The sequence below is a fragment of the Falco punctatus genome, assembly GCF_963210335.1.
Source record: "Falco punctatus genome assembly, chromosome: 9".
Lineage (NCBI taxonomy): Eukaryota > Metazoa > Chordata > Aves > Falconiformes > Falconidae > Falco > Falco punctatus.
In genome coordinates this window covers 41,129,455-41,150,003 of record NC_137589.1, presented here as the reverse complement: position 1 = coordinate 41,150,003, position 20,549 = coordinate 41,129,455, and the positions used below count along the sequence as shown (strand labels likewise).

The following is a 20,549-nucleotide window of genomic DNA, read 5'->3' as shown; positions in this document are numbered from 1 at the left end:
AAATCTGGACTGGGAGGCAATAATCCATTCCGATGCTGATCATTGAAGACATCAGAATCAATTAAATGCCCGCTGTTAATCATGTTACCTGGCCTACAGACAAACCACCTTGTTCTGTAACCTTCCATGGTTTTACTAGCTGAAGAGGCTCATATGAGGTTGATTTTTGGATAGGAGACCTGCAAAGACCACCCAGCATCGACAGAAACAGCACGGCTGTATTCAGGCACTGACTCCATTCACAACAGGCTGACCCTGGGCAACTCTAGCGAGCGCTGCTCAGATGAACCCTAAGCTCAGTCCATCATTTCTGCAGTCGCAAGGGTTGCCACATATTGGAAAGACCAGCCATGTTTACCAACGTGACACTATGAAGTTCCTGCAGGGACAGTTTGTTCCTATTTAAATTCCAGCTGGACAGCTGAGGTGTCAGTCTTCAATTCCTGTGCAAAGGAGCTATTTAACATTTCTGTGGATGTAAATGAAGGCAGACACAAACAAGTTGCCTCGCTTTGGCAGAATAATCGATGGCACAGATATGGGATGAGGAACAGTAAGTGAGGCAGAAATTCTGCAGAAAAAGCTCGAGCTGAATAGCAGTTGTCAGTGCAGGGCTGTTCTGGAAAAAAACAAACTCACGGACAGCTTAAAGAGGAGCACAGATGATCAGGCCTCTGCGTTGGTGAGGTTTCGCTGGAATTTTAAATCCAGGTCTAGACGCCAGCATTCAAGAGAGATGCTGGCAAGAGCTATTTGTGAAGAGAAGTAGGACTGGCCTAAGATCTGGAAAGCATGACCTGAAAGGCTGGGAAGAACTGGAGGTGTTCAATCTAGAGATGAGAAAGCTTAGGAGAAACAGCTTCCTAGTAGGTAAAAAACTGGACAAAAAGCCAGGCAATAAAGCCCTTCTCCACATCAACACAGAGACAAGAACAAGATCCAGATGATTCGTGAGGAGAAAGCTCTGGGCACTGTGAACTAGTGCTGGAGTCACGTGAAGCAGTGGGGCAGGCTGCTGTAGGGAGCTCTGACACCTCCATCGCTGAAGGCTTTTAAGAACAGAAAATTAGAATACACATCCAAGGTAGAATGGGTCTTGCCCTAGAGTAGGGAGATGGGTTGGATGATCTCATGGTGCTAATCCCAGGCTTAATTTTTCTGATAATCATATTCAAATTAAAGAAACTAAATTACAGTGAAGCTGATTGATATGTTCAAAGCCATATATTAGACCCACAGCAAGACAGAATTAAGACCACCAGGAAATGATACAAGCATATCAGTAGCATTTGCATCAATACTAGCTGCAAAAAAAAATATTGAGAAGCAGTAGAAGGGTAATTTTCTGTGATTTCCCTTCCTTAGTGTCCTAAAATATGTTCAAAATGACCTAACCAAAAGGCTGTAATAGTTATGTATATATTTGCATAAGTAGAAACATTTCTCCTTATTAGAAATTAAGTATTTTTTCTTCTTGAGGTTTTATGGTTGGGGGTTTTTTAATGTTAATTAAGGAATTGCTTTCCATTAAGGAATACAGACATTTAAAAAAAAAAAAAAAAAAAAAAGAAGAGAAAGTACAATATTTAGACTTCAGAAACTTTTTTCCTGAGAAAATGCAACCAAATGCAAGTGTTTTTCAGGTCATTCCATATCTAATTTTTCTCCTGAAAGAAAATATAAACCAAAAAAACCCAACGTTTTAAGCAAATGATTTTACCTGTTTTGGCATTTCTGAGCCCAGATTACAGAATCAATCTAAGCACATCTGTGCTTCTGTCTTCTGGAAGGCAGCAGCAAGAATTCTGGGGTCCCCAGACACGTGGAGGGGCACAGGGTTATTGGTCACGGGGGCTCGGTGCTCAAGGGGCAGCAGCACTCTCCTTGGCAGAAGCCTGCCCGCTTTGCCTGGAGCTGATCTCCAACGCTGGCATCCAGCATGTCCCGGCGCTGCCTTCCTGCGGCACCACCGCTCCCACCTGCGTGGGCAGAGCCATAGGTGGGGGAGCAAGCCTGGGCACCTCCGCGCCCCACCTCATCCCGGTGAAGCCGTTCCTGCCATGCCGGTAATGCCTTTACGTGGTCTGGTATGCTTTGTATGCTGCTCCGCAGATCCCAGCTGGAACTATGCACTTGATCTCTGACACTCCACTTCCAGAGTGGCACACATGTGGTCTATCACAGATGAACTCTCTCACACCTTTCTAATACGTTAACAAATTAGCTCCTTCTCCCATTAAATTTGCAAAATCTGCTTCTCCTGCTCTCACAGGGCCAAAATGTTTGCCGGTGGAATTAGATGGGATCCATCAGTATTCACTGATGCTGCCCCTGGCCTGCACGTTGCTGTTACATTGATCTAATCTATTTATTGTATATAGCGGGTACAAAATACACAGATCTATGTGGCTATTTCCCAGGACTGTGTAACCAAGTCAGCAAACTACTTGCTTCAGAAAATTCATGCAGCCCACCCCAGCTCTCCCACCAGAGCATGAGCAATGTCTGTAGCAAGCTGCCAGTGGGATAAAGAGGAATGTTGTAAACGGAGAGCCGTTACACCCACCACCTCTTCTCAAAGGGTGAAATGCACACACGTCCACCCAGCCCCAGCCCCTAGGCTTCACTGCAAATGGGACTGAGCACAGGTTAAACTGTGCTTCTGTGCAGGACCAGCTGCCCCTTCAGGCCACATCCCCACCTCATGTAAGTTGGTGTCTTCATGTCACCCTCACGAAGCCCCGCTGAACAGCTGCCACCCCCAGCTAAGGACCTGGAGCTTTCCATCCAGGGACAAAACTCCACATTTTTAGTACGCCTGGTTGCTGTCACCACCAGCTAAGGTCTGTTCATCACGTGGGCTGCCCTGCCCTTCGGTCAGGCCAGCAATACAGCCGTTACTCTCATTTCTCACAAAGGTCCTATGTATACAGATCTTGCTGTGAAGTAGGGAACATACTTTGTCTGAACTTCATGGTTTTTATCACCCGAGTATTAGTCATTTTCAATATGTTTCTGTTGCATTAATGGAAAAATACGGGAGCCCTCCGGTGGTAAAAATAATACCTTTAATTTCCCATAGATGATAACCAGAGACTGTAACCTAGCAGATAAAGTGCCTACTTCAGCTTTCAAAGGTGCAGCTGTGAGCTCAGAACTGTATTTTCAGTACCTTTTCTGTTCGCTTTATTCCACTCATGCTGCTCTAACTTAATTAACACCCATTGATTTAGCAAGACCATAACAACAGCTACCATCACCAACGGGTCAAATTCAGACATGCAGTCAGGTGTGCAAATGCGGTAGGAGGAAGGGCACATGACAGGATGAAAACTTAGGGCTTGTTTTACAGAAGAAAAATCAACCGTGTTGTAAACGCACTGATTTTCACCAGAGGGTAAAGCATACCTGATTACATTCAGCTGAAACAATGAAAGCCTCAGTGTCAAAAGAAAAATTTTATTCCTTATAGGTATGGTTTTAAAAGCTATGGATTCCCAACACTGAACTTAGCTGCATCAGCTGTGAGGACAGAAAGGTAAAGAAGCACTTCATCAGATTCATCAGCTATGCTTCTCGATGCTACCTGCTATCTCACCTCTTAAATTTCAGCTGTAAAACTACACACTTTAAAAAACCACACCTCAAAAACTAATATGCCAGAAACAGGGAAAAAGAGAGAAGGACTGGTCTAAGTTTTGCCTTGGCAAAATGGAAAAAAAAGTGTTTCAGAACAACCAAAATGTATGGGTTTACTCCAAGCTAGTCCTTGTAATCTGGTATTAGGTTTTCTTTCCGTAATTCTTTGAAGTTGCACTTAAAATAAAACTCAAAATAACCAATGTAACAGGAAAAAATGAAAGCTTATTTTGCTTCTAAATATTAGAAGAAAACATTTACAGTTTTCCTGCATCTCTGTTTTTGGTCAAAAAAGTAGTTTTCAGCCAAAACACAATTCACCTGGGATGATGACAGCCACAGAGCCATGGTAATGGGCAAAAGAAGGCATCATACATCAGAGCTACAAAGCCAGCAACGCGAATTACTCCTTTATTCTGCTACACATGAAAATGTGTGTGAAGCACTCCCCTAGCTGACTCAAAACCCTTCCTCTGGCATTCATAATTGCAACAGAGAGGCACACAGAGACCCGTGCGAGGCCAACACATGCCGTATCCTCATCTGGGAAACAAACCAGCTGCCTTCTTTCATCACCCAGAACAGAGACAGGTACACTGATAGTGCAGAACTCTCCAGGAGCGGCCAACCCACCCTGCAAACAGCTGCAGCAAAGTGTGCTCCTCCAGGAGACACCCCATCACTTCGCCAGCAAGCAGCAGCTCAGGCTAATAGCTCGCCCTGGTCACGCCACAGTCCCACGGAGCCGCAGAGCTGGAGCAGAGGCTTTCCTGCTACTTGCCCACTCCTGGCAGATGCCAGTCCGTACCACCATGGACCACAGTACGTAACACAGCCTACGGTCAGGTAACCGTCCACCACATTTACATCTTATTTTTGATCCAAAACCCCAGCTCCCCAGGTCAGGGTCCAGCCTCATACTGTGCAGCAGACCCTCCTCGCTGGGTTCACTGCTCAGTTAGCTATAAACCACAACTATAAGCTGCAGCTCAGAAGTCCTTTAGCACTTTGCCTTGACCTTGTTCCCTGCAGGGAAAGAAGAGGTATTTGGGGCCAAAACCAAGAGTAATAGGTGCTCTGGAAAAATCCAATACACAAATCAGATTTTGGCAACAGTAAGAGGTTTACTTAAGCTCACAAGGGTTAAAGTATCTCCTTACCCAGCACAGCAACTCACAGTTCAGAAAGCATGCTTCCCTCAGGCCTTGAGGGGCACAGCTCAGAGAAGGACCTGCCCCCTCAGACATGCAAGGACCTCTCATCAGGAAAGCAGGAGGCAAGATCCACAGTGCAGATCTGAGAGCAGAAAACGTCAGTGGCCCTGTGCGCCAGCTGTTCTTCCTGCTTGTAAATAGGCTCAGCTCACCCTGACTATCTTCAGAGCCAGTTGCCTGATGCAAACACCGTAATGTTTTGCATCAAGGTCTTGCTTCTGTACCGTTCACAGTGCTGGAAAAGGAATTCCCCAGTTCCCCTCCAGTCTTTTTTATCTGTGCACCATGCAAAGAAGAAAGCAAAGTAGAAGATGGTGAGAGAATTTTTTGGGATGCACACCCCACTTTCTGAGGTTTCTTTTAAATGCTTCCTTTGTTGAATTTTTGCCCCCTTTTCACTGATGTTCTGCCTAATGGTGTTGCACAAAGAAGTGTGAGAGCTCGTGCTGTCCCACAGACATCTTGGATGGGGAGGTCAGACTTTCCACCAAAGCCCTGCCCAAAGATCACCCAACTAGTTTTCTGAGATAAAAATTGCCTTCTTTACACTTCAGAATTAACGTGTCTGAGATGAACACAGACAGCTCACAGCTATATTATCCCTTAGTAGGCTTCATTTCATTTTTATGCTATGCTGGATTTATAAGACTGGAAAAAGTTAATTTAACCATCAATAGGGGAGGGCTCTCCAAGTGCAGAAGACTTTTATAAATGGCCTAGAGTTCACAGCCAACTTTACACCATCATCTCTCATAACCAATAGTGTAACCCAGGAAAGGAGGGGAGACGAAGCAGAGGAAATTTGCCCTGTGCTGTGGACAGTGTCATTTACGGGAAATGCTCCCAGAGTCAGTCATGAGTTAGAAAGCCACCTCCAGTCTCGGTTTGACTCCCCATGGACAGGACACGGCTGTGCAGTGCGATATCTTGAGTCTGCAACCAATGCTAAAGGTTTCAGAAGTAATCTGGGTTTCACACTTTCAGTCTCACAGCTGATTTTCCTCATCATTGGCACCAGTGCTGACCAAAAGGGAGCAGGATAAAAGGCAAATATTTCTGACTGGGCAAGCAATCTGCCAGATCTCCAGCTCACACAAAGAATTCTTGTATTGACTTCATCTTCCTCTGATCCAGCCCCACATTTGGAAAGCCATTCTTAATAGCTCTGCTTCTAAGCTGCCCAGATAAACACTATGCATCCTGCTGCTGAGATTAGTCAAGCATAGCATTAACTTCAGCACTTTAGTGTTTTGTGCCGCATCCACCCTGCGCCATCACCTGCTAACGCCGGGTGAACACAGAAGAGAATGCATGTAGGCAGGGAAGACCCTTGATGCTGATTGCTCATAGACACTGATTCCCTCTGCAGCTGCTCATGGTGCTTGGGGAAGGTATGATCAGCTCTAACCACAATGGCAAGCATAAGCGGGACTTCTTGTGAGCAAAAGGAGTGTCTTCCCTTCAGAGGTCCAATCCTCTCCAAACCCTTATTTACCAGAATCCAAGCAAGAAACGCAGAAGCAAGCAAGCACTTCTGAGCCGCCTCTTGGCAGTGCAGATGGCAAGACTAACTACGGGTTTTCCTCTTCCCCATATTTCTTTCCGTGACTGTCAGGTCAAAGACACAATAACTAAATTGATATGCCCCTGATTCTCTCATTCTACAGCCACGTCTATCATTGGTCTCCTCTTCTCTGCTTCCGTTACATCCACATGATAGTCTCTACCCATTTGGAAGATCTCCATGGCTAGCTATGTATATTGGAGAGTATTTGCCAGTAACAGGAGCAATGTCCAGCTTCTGGTGCTTGTCCCAAACCTCATCTTTAAAGTCCCACAGGAATAGCAGAAGACCACCAGAAAACAGCTGTGTTTCACAAAGACTGCGCTCTATTGTTCCCTAAAGGCTTATAGCAGATGTACTCTTCTGGACCTCCCAAACACCCTAGAAGATTACCATCCATGTTTGTAATGACCCAGTGTTGCAGCTAGGGATTTATTTTGTTCTCCCATCTCCCATTTAAAAAAAAAAAAAAAACCACACACACACACACAACCAAAAAAAACCCACAAAACAGCATCACAGCATAGCAGCCACCACTGCTGCAGCAGCTCCGTGCAAGTCACATCAATTCCATTCCCAGGGGTGCAAACCAATTTCTCTTGTTTTTCCACCCGTCTCTCTGGCTGAACCTCCAGCAGCCTTCAATCCCATTAATCCAAGCACTGCTGGCGATGACGAAGACTGATTTCACCAGCAAACGATCAATTTGTATCTCCCCCCTTTTTTTCTTTTCTTTTTTTTTTTTGGTGCAATGTACAAAATATCATGAAAAAGGCGTTAGTGGTGATAGTTCCACAACAGTGAAATAATAGAGTAATAAGGCAATCCACTTTTGACCTTGCAGGACAGCTAATTCATCTACCCATCTATCTTAATTATTCCCTGGGTTACAAAAGAGAAACTGTACAATTCATTCATTCCACGGTGACAATTCCATTTTCCACCCCCAGTAAAGCACCATCCTTTCTCTGCAGAGATCCTGCCATAGACCACATCCCTCCTCAGCCCGCTCGCACCAGCCCACATGTGAATGCTCATTAAAGGCCTGATCCAACGCCTGTTGAAGCTGATCACGTCAGGCCCTTGTTGGCCCCAGCGCACTCTAGCCTGTGCCCTTCCGTACTTGCCACTCACTTCCAAGCAAACCAGAAACTGGCCACCTTCACAAGCCATATCAAAAGCAGCAGCAGGATCTCCGGCAGAGTAGACAGATGTTCACACATGCTAACTCTGCCCTGGCAGACTGATCTTCTCAGACCTTCTCACACTGATGCAAAGAATGTGTCTTACAGAAAGTTGTGCATTGTCTCAGAAAAGTCTATGACAACTGTCTGCACTGGGTGAGAGCAAGATAGGACCTCTGAATTTGGAGACCACATTGTGATAAGGGTACAGAGAAGACATAGGCCAGACAGTGGAGAAGATTCAAAGAGCACCTTCTGACGGCACCGCTAAGTTCTGCTATGCATCATTTGCTGGATGTTAATGCCACCTGGAAGTTAATATCCCAGTCTCAAATATCAGAGTCTTACATCGGTATAATCTGATCTTTCTGCTGCTTCACCTCAGAGGCGGAAACCCACAAGCTACCCATATTTAGGCATAGCGCCTACAAGTAGACTGTTTGCACATCACTCTCCAACCTGCAAGGAGAGGCTGGTGTGAAACAATGTTCCCTACTCCTACCAGTCTCTGGAAAAGCCAAGGTTAGTCTTTACCTCCAACACACAAAGGGTCTGTTGGCACTTGCAACGCCAAAATTTCACAATGCCCTTTACAGACCAACAGCTGCAAGTAATAAAGCAGAGAACTGGTCACAAAAGAAGGGAAGGAGGAAGGTGCTTCAACAGAAGTAATGATTACTGATATAAATCCCACTGGTTCTTGGTTGTTCCTCCTGTGAGTTAAGTGGAAACAAAAGCAGCAGAAATCCCCATAAAGGACAGCTGTCTTGGGTCAGGCCTGCTACTGAGAGGAGTCTTGGCTGCTGATATATCCTTGAAGATTTGCACTTTCCTAGCATCCCACTTCTCTGCAGATGTTTTTAAGGTCATCTTTGGGGTCCACAGCTCACCCTGTCCTTCTGCTTAGCATCTCCTGATCCATTTTGGACTTCTGAGCAAGTCAGACTTTTCCCCTCCTCACCATCATCTGCCCCTATTCCATCACTATACTCTCCTCCTACTGCTCAAACCTGTATCTCTGCTCGCCTTTCCAACACCCAGTTCCCCTGACCTAAAATATATACCCCTCTCCTCCTTAAAGGCACTAAACCCAGCACTTCCTCCCTCTGTAACAGGTCATCTTAGCTTGATTTCCTTTCCAGCCTGGTTCCTTCACCTCCGTCACATCTGTCTCCAGTCTGTGCTGCCCTGAAATACCAAATCCATTCCCTTTTTCACACCCCCACAATCTCACCTCCTGGACTCCTCTACTTCTCTTACATAGTCCATCCACACTTTAGATTCACATTAGGAAGGCAACTCCAATCTTCCACCAACTTTACTCTGCTGATATACAGAACTGTTTCAGTTGGAAAAGACCTTTAAGATCATCGTGTCCAACCATTAACCCAGCACTGCCAAGACCCACTAAACCATGTCCCTAAGTGCCACATCTACATGTCTTTTAAATACCTTCAGGGATGGTGACTCAACCACTTCCCTGGGCAGCCTGTTCCAATGATTGACAATCCTTTCAGTGAAGAAATTTTTCCTAATATCCAATCTAAACCTTCCCTGGTGCAACTTGAGGCTGTTTCCTCTCATCCTATCACCATATCCTCTGCTCCCTTGCCTCTTTCCCCACTCTTACCTTCATTTTCCCCTTCTTACTGTTTTTTCATACTTACTGTGGTCCTTGCCCCATTATCTCACCAGCCTGCTCTGCTTCCTCCACCCCATAATCCTTTACATGAGTAAACATCCTATTTCCCTCTTTGCCACTGCTGAGAATGCACTCTCTTAAGAAAAGCAAGTACATCTTATGCAAAGCTTTTACAGTGCCTTGTCAACATACAGTGCTTTGAAATATTACTGTTAATACATTACTAACACAAAGATACCACCTTGGGTTCAGGTATCCCTGAGACATAGCCTACTGCAAGCAGCAAAGTATATAAAGGAAGTATTAGAGTTGCTTGCTCCTTCGTTATAGTTTTCCCCTAAGTCAACCCTAGCAGCTCCTGTCAGGAGCAAGAATGTAAGCAGAGCAGAAAGGCAACACCGTACATCTCAGAGAGCAGAGCTGGAGCCTAAAGTCAGGCATACACAGGGAGGGCAGGAAAACCCACCCCACTAACAATAAATACCCAGGACACTGTACAGATGAAGACCCAGAGACAGTTGATAGGAGCCTGGCACAGAAACATGGGTGGAATCCAGGCCAGCTGAGTACAGCCCAGGCTGCCACTGAGCAGTGAAAACAGCAAAGCAAAGACCCTGAGGCAGAGCTTGGACCAGTGGTGCTGCTTCACTGCCACGTGTATGCCATCATGCTCAGTGCCTCAACGTGCATTTCAACAGAGCCTGCATAACACGTCCAGGCTCTTCAGAAGCAGCAAGTGGATGCAGACACAAAGTCTGCAGTGAATAATGTTATAGCAGGACACAGAGATCATGTGTGACCAGAAGCACTAGGAGCAAAGCAGGGCAGGCTGATACACAGGCATAGCTAGCAGGTTGCTGCAAGCTGTTACACTGGCAACAAAAAAACTACCCCAGCCCATACCACAACTACCCCAAGTCTCAGCAGAGAAGCTGTACACTGTCACAGTGCAGAGTGACACATAACTGGTTTTGACTACCAGTTGAGGAAGATGCATTTCAGTCCCTGACTGACAGAGGTTCCCTGGCTGACCTCACTCAGTTCACATGCCATGGTTTGGAGTCCATCTTCACACAAAGGACACAATCTTTCATTTGCTTCTTGGCATAGTCTAGATGGGATGACAAACACCCTTTTGTGGTATGTCCAGTCTCCAGCATAAAGTTCACATTCTTCTTCCACAAGGCAGTCTCTGGTTCCTCGAGCTTTTATCAGGTGTCTCCCTGACTGCAAGACCCCGGAGTTTTCCCTAAGCTACAACCTGAGTTTTGCTGTTCCCCAGAAAATCCTCTTCCTCTCAGTTCCCTCTTTTTGCACTATTTTCAATAATCCTCTTCCTTCCCCTTTTCCTTAGAGACTAATCACCATTCAACCAAGCCCCTGAGATCCAGTTCTCCCCTTCAGCTATCTTTAAATATTATATTTGTGAACTGTAAGGTGCTCACAGGTGGCTGGTGCACCCTGTTAGCATGGTTACAGGATGACAAAGGAGCTGGGCCATAAGCCCTGGCATAATGCAATATTTTATTTTTTTTTTCCCCAGCAATCCAGAATTCACACTGGAGAAGCTTCATTCTCTCCTCAAGAATTAGCCTTTCTGCACCTCCTACAATGCTGGTGCCTCAGGTATACAGGAACATCACCCACCTCAGACATAGTTACTAGTCTCTTTCCTGGCACTGGAGATGGAGTACAGCTAGACAGCCGAATGCTTTGATCTTCTTGATGGCTGGTGCATGTGCAAAGCTTTTGGAGCCATGCACTTCCTTGTTCCCCAGAAGAGCAAAGTTTCTTGCTCAGCTGAAAATTGACTTTGGGGTTGCACTTACTCACTTCCACTTAAATGGCCTGCAAAGCGGCTCAAAGACGAGTACTGCACTCCAGGGATCCCATGACCAACCTTTCCCAGGCACTCCTCAAGACAAAAGATGGGGAGAAAAGCAAGATGAAAGGAAGAATAAGAATGGTTGTCCCAGATAAAGAAGTTGCAGAGGAGAGAAAAAGGAAGAGGGAGTGAGAAGGGAGTGAAGGAGAGAAAAAGGAATGTAGGGAGATGGGGAACAGCAATAATAAGGTCATTTGTTACAGGAGCTACTCCTAGTCTGTGTGTATGTAACACAATTTGAGCTAATTGTATTGCCCTCACTTTGGGGACGCTGCTGTCTGTCTCTGAAGCTTTTTCTAATTTCCCCCCTTAATGTACGATTTCAGAATCTTTCATTCTAATGATTTTAATGCAATCAGCAAAACTATGCATGTAATTGTCTTTGGCACGGCACTCGCTGGAGTGGCACTCGGGGACAGCTCCCTGAACCCAGGACTCCGGCAGGAGAATGCAAAACAGGCCTGTTTTCAATCACCGCGGCAGAAGGCAGCCGGCAACGTCTGCGAAAGGCTGCCGAAAAAAAACATTTGTCGGAAGACAATGACAAAAAAGGGGGTCTCAGCTCGGTGCTATTCAGAGACAATTTGTAAGCACGGCTGTTGAAGTCGATCCAAAGGCTCCGGAACAGCTGGAGCTTTGCAGTGATTGATAAGTGCGCCCAGGAGAACTTCATTTCTGCCTGAATGAAGACAAAAGCCCCGCGATGCTGGGCGGATGGGTAATGTCACTATCATTAAGTAGTGAGAGTGGATATGCCAGACCTTCAGATGGGGACACAGTCAGGGCTATGAGGAGAGGTCAGGGCACCCTCCCTTCCTTCCCATCACCGCCAGCTCTTTCCCCTCCCTGACTCACCCCTCTCACACACACACTTCCAGTACAAACACCCCCTTTTCTAATTCTAATGCCCATATAATAAAGGTTCCCCTAGCTTGTAAGTACCGCACCATAGGTCTCTCCCTCTCCACAACTGCTGTGTACACACTCCTTCCAGACTTACTAGGGCTGGCTCTGCCAGGGGATGCTCCAGGCCATCCAGATGCACCTTGCACACAGACAGTGTTGCTGTTGCTCATGATCCCTCACTCAGAAGACACCACCCTTGAGAGCCACTGTCAGTACCCACACTTGGGTGACTCCTGCCAAAGGCTCCTTGTCTCCTTCCTCCCTGTATTGCTCACCAGTACCTTCTGAAACTCAAAGCCTGCATTTCTGAAGTCCAGCTGAAATTTTTGGAAACACTGTGAAAATGGTTAGCACATCACCACAGGAGAAGAAAGCACACAATCTATAAAGCTGATCACAATGAAACTGAACTGGCATCTATGTGCTTTGCACAGAATCTCAACTGTCTTAAGGCTTGTCTGGTTTGGGATGTTTGCTGGCATGGTCTCTTTTTCCCTGCAGTTACCAGATCTCACAGACAATAGTCAACAGGAAGAACACTGGAGACAAGTGAGTAAATGGATAATCTCAGCTTTCACTTTGTGCTTCTCTCACCATGAATGAAGAGCTGGAAAACACAACTCAAATTGTCCTGAAACGAGAAGCAAAATTAAAGGGCTCTTTACTCATCGAACTACCCTTGGTGCTGCCCACAACTAATCAAAATCAACAGCTGTCTACTCAGTTTCTACATACTCAGTAGTCAGGACATTGGCCACCTCTGAAACCCCACAGCACAACTGGGAACCAGCAGCACACCACAGAAGCCATCAGAAAACAGTCCACAACAAGGGTGACATCCATGCAGGAAGGGGAGCAAACCACCTGAAATTGCTCTTAAGCGCGTCTCACGCCCTCAGAGGATTTAACAACCTGCCTCAAACACTTGCTCTTTCCAAGTACTGAACCCACCTCTTTTCTCCTGTTGTCAATGGCCAGCCCATGCAATGCCATGGACAAGACAAAGACTTCTTCCAAAAGCCCCACAGAACTTTCCTTTAGTGAGAAACATTAGTCCATCCTCTTCTGGGGTGAATGTGAAGGCAAAAGAAACAGGACTGGAGGGGAAAAAAAGGGTTCTTACTGGGCAGACAGCTCATCACTATTTTGCTTCCTTATGAGACTTCAGGCCACCCTACTCACACATAATGCAGTTAACTTCTGTTCAGATGACACAGCCTAAGAGCACAGAGCTACAGTTCTCCGGTGGGGATCCTGGTCCAGGATACTTTCACCCAGCCACAGCTGAGTAGCATGTTGCCAAGGAAGGTGAACCTGAAGAAAGACAACAAGCTTCAGAGTCAGGAGGTCTGGGACCATTTCCAGACCCTATTGCTGAGCTGGAGCCAATCACATCCATTCCGATATCTCTTTTTTTCCCCACTCTTCTGCCCAAGAGCTCTACAGTGCAGAATCCAGGCTGCTGTTGTTCAGCACCTACAACCACAAAACCCCAGCTGAGCTGGGGCTATAACCTGCCCCACCAATAGTATTTCCAACAGTCCCTACTTCCCAGCACCCAGCATATTCCTGCCATCTTGCCACCATGTCAGAAGCCATAAAGCAAAGTTACCTGGGAAAAGCAGAAACTCCAGCTATCAGATTATCACTCATCCCTTCTGTGCTGCAGATCAGATCCATGTGAACCTTTTAGGAGCTCGACCACCACTACCTTGATCCCCATATCCTTCACAGATAAGCTGCCCTGAGGGAGGGAGCTGAGAGACCCTAGAGATGTCCTTTGCAGGAGGTGATCTCCAGTTGCTCAGCTCTAGCAGTGAACTATTTAGAGCCCAGGAGGCATAAACTCTTGTTTCTCCTACTCATTCGATGACACCTGTGTCAGCAACCCTGTCTCACCTTAGACTGTTAGTTCTTTGGATAACAGAAAGCTTTGTGTCCTGTGTTTGTACCAAACCTACCATGTGCCCAGGCCTCCCAACCACCACAGAAGCAGCAACAGCCCCCATACAGCTCCAGCACACACACAGAAAGCTGCCCAACATCCCTCTGTGCCTTCTGCTGGTGGTGGAAGGAAGGTCAGCTGACACACCCCTCAATCTCCCTCCACTTTCCAAACTCCAGGAACCTTTTGCTGAAGCAACACTTTTTTTTTTTTTTTTACTGACCTACCCAGCCAGCATCTTGCTCTCTCTGCAGGGTGATGGAACAGAACAGGCCAGCAATCAGCAGGAAAGCCGATTCCCATTGGCCTGCAGAGGAGCACCAGCCCCACTGCTATTTGTACACGTCCTCTGGAATCTTCACATTCAGCACTGTCCTTGCCAAAGCCACGACCAAAATGTGCACATCGTTCCCTGATCTCGCTCGCTGTCCCCAGAGCTGGCACTGGCTGAGTGTTCTGCCTTCCTGCTCCGACAGCTAAGTAGTTATGCAAAGCACTGCAGTGCTGGGGGGGACCTCAGGTCTTCGGCATGCACTTTGGGGGCCTCTTGTGGACATCCTCCTGAGCTGGTAGCCCTGCTGACTGCAGAACAGCTCTTGTAGCCTCTCTGGAGCGGAAGGGTCACAGCAGACCCCTTCTGGAGCAGGAAGCGGAGGCACACAAACAGCCTAGTGGTCACTGTCAACCAAGCAATAGGATCAGAAAGTCCCAGTGGCTTACAGCTCCTCCCTTCCACAGAGCAATGCTACTTCAGCTTCTATACCTCCCCTCTGCAGACAGCCACGAATGATGAACCAGGAACCTACTTCAGAAAGCAGAGATATCCCACACATTCAGCAGTGATGTTGCCAGTAACATGTCAGATCAAAGCTTCAGCGGTGAGCAGAAGCAAGATACACAGCTTTAATGAACCACTCTGGACCTGCAAAGACTTCATTCCAACCAAGTAAAGATCCCCCCAAGCCTCCACTCAGGCTCAGTCAGGCCTAAGCCTCCAGCAAAGTGACAATCTGTTGCAGTAACACGTTCCCCACAAGACACTCTGCTTCTCACAGCCACTAGGTGCCAGCTTCTTGGAGGAGGAGGAGAAGAAATTGCCCAAGTGTCTCACTGCTGTAAGACTTCCTGCTCCCGATTTTTGGTCACAGAAAAGGGTTCAGCAAAGTCTCCAGAGATATTTTCCCAGTCTCTTACACCAGGCTGGGATGCCCGTTTAGCCTGATCCTCCCAGTGACTGTAGTTCACCTTCCAGTTGCCATCTTCAGCACAACTGACACTATCAGGTCCAGTGCAACCTTCACAGGCAGGCAGAGCAACAGTGAGCATCAAGTTCCTCAGATAGGGTTGTGCTGTCAGGCAGAAGGCCCCTGGGCCCCTCCTTGGCTGCGCACACCCTGCATCACGTCCTCTTGAGCACAGGGGCCTTAGGTGTCCAAAAGCACACAGAGCTCATGGCCAAGCAGACTGAGACAAGCTGCATGCAGGCCACTTGCAAAGGCATTCACAGGGACAGCCAGGAGGTGGCCTGTGCTTTTAGACCTGTACAGACACAGCCTCTGTTCCCACCCAGAAACACGTGGCCAAAGCTAAGGTAGTCCCACGATCTCAGAGCTCTGTTCTGGCCACACAGCAATGGTACTCGGTGCTGGCAAGTTCTGATCTCTGCGCGGTCCTCCCTGCCCTAAGCCACGATGGTAGGGGCCAAGCAGGACCCAAAACCTCCTCCAACATGTCTTTGTCCCCAGTCTGATCTGTGCAGTAATAAATAGTGACCAACCTTGACAGAGAGCATCCAAGTGTCTGGCATGCTGTGGAGGGTGAGGGCAAGGCAGCCTCTGCCACAGGAGATGATCCCTGGCCTGCCTCTCCTGATGACCCCAGAGAATTCACACCGCCCCACTCCCTCCTCTTGAAAGGTGATAACAAAGGTGTGAGTTTCTAAGCCTGACTGGCTCATGGAGTTAAAACCCAGTGAACCTGACCAGATCAGTGATAAAGCCAGAGCTCTGCTGAATTGGTCATTCTCTTGCTCTCTCCTTCTCTTGCCTGACCCCTCTTTTGCATGGTTCATAGAATCGGCAAAACTCCCTGACACAGAAACTAGAAGACACTCGATCTGTCGGTAACAATTTCCAGCGGCTTTGACAGGAACAGGCAGAGCACAGGAATAAAAAAAGGGAAAGGGGGAAAAAAAGAAAAAAAAGAAAGAGCATAATACCTCCTGCCTCCTATTCTCCTTTTCATTTTTCCTTTGGCTTCCTCCCTTTCCTGGTGCCATGCAAGCATCTCCTTTCCTTTGTCTGCTGCTGGACAGATGAAGACAGCCCATGGGCTGCAGGAGGTGTCCCAACTCAAGCCATGAAACAATCCAATTCATCACAGAGGAGAGACTGCCTGCACGCAGCAGCACCGATGACCATCTCTTACTTTGAAGCCCCTACTGCTCTTGCAGCATGTCAGTCCCCTGTCCAGGCCTGGGGTTGCCCACACTGACAGGGAGGCTTGGAACAGGTAGGAAGGTCAGCGGAGGCTGGTGATGACTTATATGCACATGCTATTTGTATTTTTTCAGGTCAGCTTCGCTTGGGGGAAGGAAGCTTTCACTTTATTCTGCAGTGAGGTGTGGCCTGGGTGCTTTTACCCACCAGGTGCCCGGCCCAATCTTTGATCTTTCTTGCTCTCATCACTGTAGCTTCAAGCCTGATGCACAGCAGGCTTTACAGAGGATGGGAGAGGGGTCTGTGAACAGTCAGGGCGTATGGACTAAGAGTTCTACAACCCCTTCTGAGCTATACACCTGATTCACAGGCTGACACCATCACTGTAGGAGACTGGACTCTGAAACCCAGGCAGTTCCTTCCCATCCCTGAGTTCTGATGTCCTTCCCTACACAAAAGTCATCCTGACCAAGTGCCTAGGGAGATGTAGTATGCAGTATAATGCCTACCTTTTCAGACAACCCATACTTCAGTCTATGTCCACCCTAGCCAAAAATTAGATCAGTGAGACTTACAGATAGCAGATTCTGTGTTGCATCTTCAGAGCTGCATTTTCTTCACCTCCCTCTCCCACAGAGGGAAATGTTTTTCAGAACAGGTGATATTTTGAGGGAGGTATGTGAGGTGATAGGAGGGAGAAACCATGGCTCTGATGAGCCAACGGCCAAGAAACAGCAGTAGCAATTACACAGGGCCTAACTTTGATCACAGTAAAACCAGACTATCATATCGTCATACAGCCTGCACCTTCAGATGACACACACCCTTGGAAGGGTCCACGCTTGAAAATAACACCTTACATTACACAAGTCAGCTGTACAGAGGGAAGATGGAAGAGCACTGGAGAAGAAATAGAAGGGTTGACAACAGCAGAAATGCACAGAACATACTTGGCTACTGGATCACAGCAAGTCAGGTTTTTATATTTAGCCCAGGCACCACATATGAGATACCAGCAGGACATGGCACAAGGGTACTCTCCACACAAAGCCTTCTCCTTCAAAAGACAACACACATCTGGCTCAGAGCCTACAGAGCATTTCATGGCCTAGATGAGACTAGGGACCATGAAACCAAGACATACAGATTTATTTATTTATAATGCTTGACAAAGATGGAAATTCAAGAGAAAAGCTTTACTCCTTCCTCCATGGTAGAAATATCATCAGTGCCTGTTTACAGCAGGAACTGTTCCCAGGGTTGAAGAGAAGGCTGAAGTCTAACCTTGGAAGTGATCAGCGCTCAGACTCTCCCTGAAGGCAGGAGCTTGCCTCCCCATTCAGCTCTTTACTGTGCCAGGAGCAAGCTTGCACGGCGCCCCGCCATGAGTCAGCCTTGAGTATCATCGCACAGCAACAAAAGGAAACCCAACAGGTGAAGTGGCAACTGCCCTTCCTGCCTGAGACAGCTGATCAGAGCTGTGCCAAAGGCAGCGGCTTGTTTCCTTCTCAAGAGATAATTACAGCAGCTAGAAAACACCATTTGCCATGTTGCTTTTAATTCATATCAGCAGAACTGACAGTTCCAGCTACGCTCACTCAGGAGCTGCAGGTAGAAGTCTGGGAAGGATGGAGCTGCTCCAGCTTCAGCTGCAAAGGGCTGGGAGGCTTTCCTCTCGGCCTTCACCACCAACTCCCTTTGCTTTGCCTTGACCCACTCAGCCCCCTCTACTCTGTGTCTGCCCCACGGTTTAGCCATCTGTAGCCAGCAGTTGCACCCATTGCTATGAAGGGAAGGGTGACCTTGCGCTTGAGACGCTGCTGCCCTCAGAAGATCGGGAGTTCACACCTGCTGCAAGCTCCCTGACCATGTCCTGGGGAAGCTGCAAAATCTCCTCAGGCTTTTGGTGGCTACTTATCCCCAGCAAGCCATAGCACAGCTACCACTACCCCACTGATGAGCCAGGTGGTGCATGGAGATGCTCCTGCTGCCAATAAGGCTGCAGATGGGCTGAGTGCTCCAGCAACTGCTAACAGGCTGTTCACACAGCAAAATCTGGGGCAGGAGGGATGAGGGGTGGATCTTGTACACTACAAGCAAAACACACATGCTATTCATTGGTGTGACTGGGGAGATCCCCGAAGCGGGATACACAGATTCAACAGCACAGTTGAAGAAAGAGAAAGGGAGAGGTAAATTCGCCGTCTCGCAGGACTGAGCATGAAGAGCCTGTAACAGACCTGCACTTGAGGAAAGGAGAACACCATCCTTGCAAACCTGGCAGCTGTGTCCATTCAGACTGCACAGTCTTCAGAGCAGCTGTGGCCTCCTATCACGCCTTGCACAGCACCGGGCACCACAGACCCCCAGCTGAGATGGGGCCACCAGGCCATGAAGAGCAGCAATGAAAATACAACAGACAAAACTCAATTCATGGAACATCCCTGAGGCTGAAACCACACCCGGTGAGCCACAACTGTTTCTACTGCCTCTGAAAAGAAGTCCTCTTTAAGCTCAGAATTGGCCCAAATTGCCTACAATCATACAGACTGACAAAAAACATGAGCAACTCAAAACCTAGGGACTCTCAGCCATGGAAACTCAGGACAGGGAATGTGAGGAAGCAAATCAAGCCCTCTCTGTACAGCTGCAGCCTCTTGCAAGTCATGATGCAGTGGGTGCATTAAGACTCTGTCCACCACAACCACACCAATTTTGGACTTAATGCCAGCATGGCAGTTTGAAGTGAACAGTCAAGTAGCTGGACACCAAGGATAAATAAGATTTCTGCTAATCCTGCTTTCACAGCAGGATACTAGAAAATTTAGCTGACCTTTGTTAAATAAGCTCAATGGGTCCCCTGAGAGATGGTGAATTACTGTGAGCAAGCAAAGAATGCCTGCCCCAGGCCATAGCCTGCAGAGAGAGGTTTTCCTGCACAGGAGGCTGCAATCCACCCCCTTCCCTGGACAACATATTTCTTTTGTGCTAAGGCGAATACGCTACCCCAACCTACTGCAAAGCAAGCCAGTTGTGCTCCACCTGTGAAACAACTCTGAGCAGTATAGGGGACATTCGGCGCCACGCAGGTTTTAAGCTGTGGCACTGGAAACTCTCACTATTTCTCTCACTGAGCTGATGACAGAGCACCTCTTGCCCCAAGGTGTCACTGAGGCTCACAGGCTTGCCCTCTGGACTGACAGCACACACACCTGTGTGGGACCTTGAGGGGACAGCAAAGAACAGGCAGCATCTTGGAGACAAGCTCCCCATAGACTCCAGTGCTACAGGGTCCCTTTACCGATACGCTGTGATTCCATGGGCACAACACGGACCCAGACAGTACTGCGGCCAGACACGGGCAGGCCAAGTATCATTGCTACACAGCACATTGCCTCTGGGAAATTTAAAACCTTCAAAATCACCTGTCCACCTGCTCCAGCTTGACTAGCTGGAATTCAGGCCACCTCATCCGACTGACTGAGACAGCAGATGAGACAGAGCAGGGCTGCACAAGGCTCTTTCATCCATGTGCTGAGGTGGCTTTGATGACACATAGGTCATACAGGGTGACATCAGCTGAGACATTAGCATGCTACAGCTGGAAATGCAGGGTGCTTCCTTTCCAGGTATGATAGGACAGAAAACAGTATCAACAAGCTGCAACTAGGGTGCAATTCAGCATCTAAACCAGGGGTCCTCAAACTTTTTAAACAGGGGGCCGGCGCACGGATTAAGTGGCAGGATGTCCTCTGCGGCTGCTTGGTTTCCCCCCACAACCCCCGGCGGTGGGGTGGGGGTGGCAGGGGGGTTCTGTAAATACCAGGGGCCAGATTGAGGACCCTGGGGGGCCGTATCCGGCCCACGGGCTGTAGTTTGAGGACCCCTGATCTAAACAGCTGGAGCAGAACACTGATGTGGGCTAACCCCTCCAGAGTGAACTTAGCTGGGACAGCCTCCACCTGGCCATGATGTGTCCAGAACTACACTTCTGGGTATCCACAACTGCTCCAGGTGCCACTGCTTCCATGTTTCACAACATCAGGTAGCGACGAGTAGGGAGGGGAGAAATGCGATTAGAAACTATTTTTTTCCCCAGGTTGTCATTCTTTAAGCAATCCCTGGCTATCAG

General features: G+C 47.8%; 1 long non-coding RNA gene across 1 annotated transcript in view; it reads right to left on the bottom strand.

Annotated features, from left to right (window-relative positions):
* Window positions 1-19,899, bottom strand: part of LOC308069151 — a 132,767-nt gene extending 112,868 nt beyond the window's left edge. Inside the window, exon 1 of the long non-coding RNA XR_013930298.1 lies at window positions 11,077-19,899. This is a non-coding gene — a long non-coding RNA (uncharacterized lncRNA). The remainder of the gene's footprint in view (window positions 1-11,076) is intronic.
* Window positions 19,900-20,549: the final 650 nt, after the last annotated feature.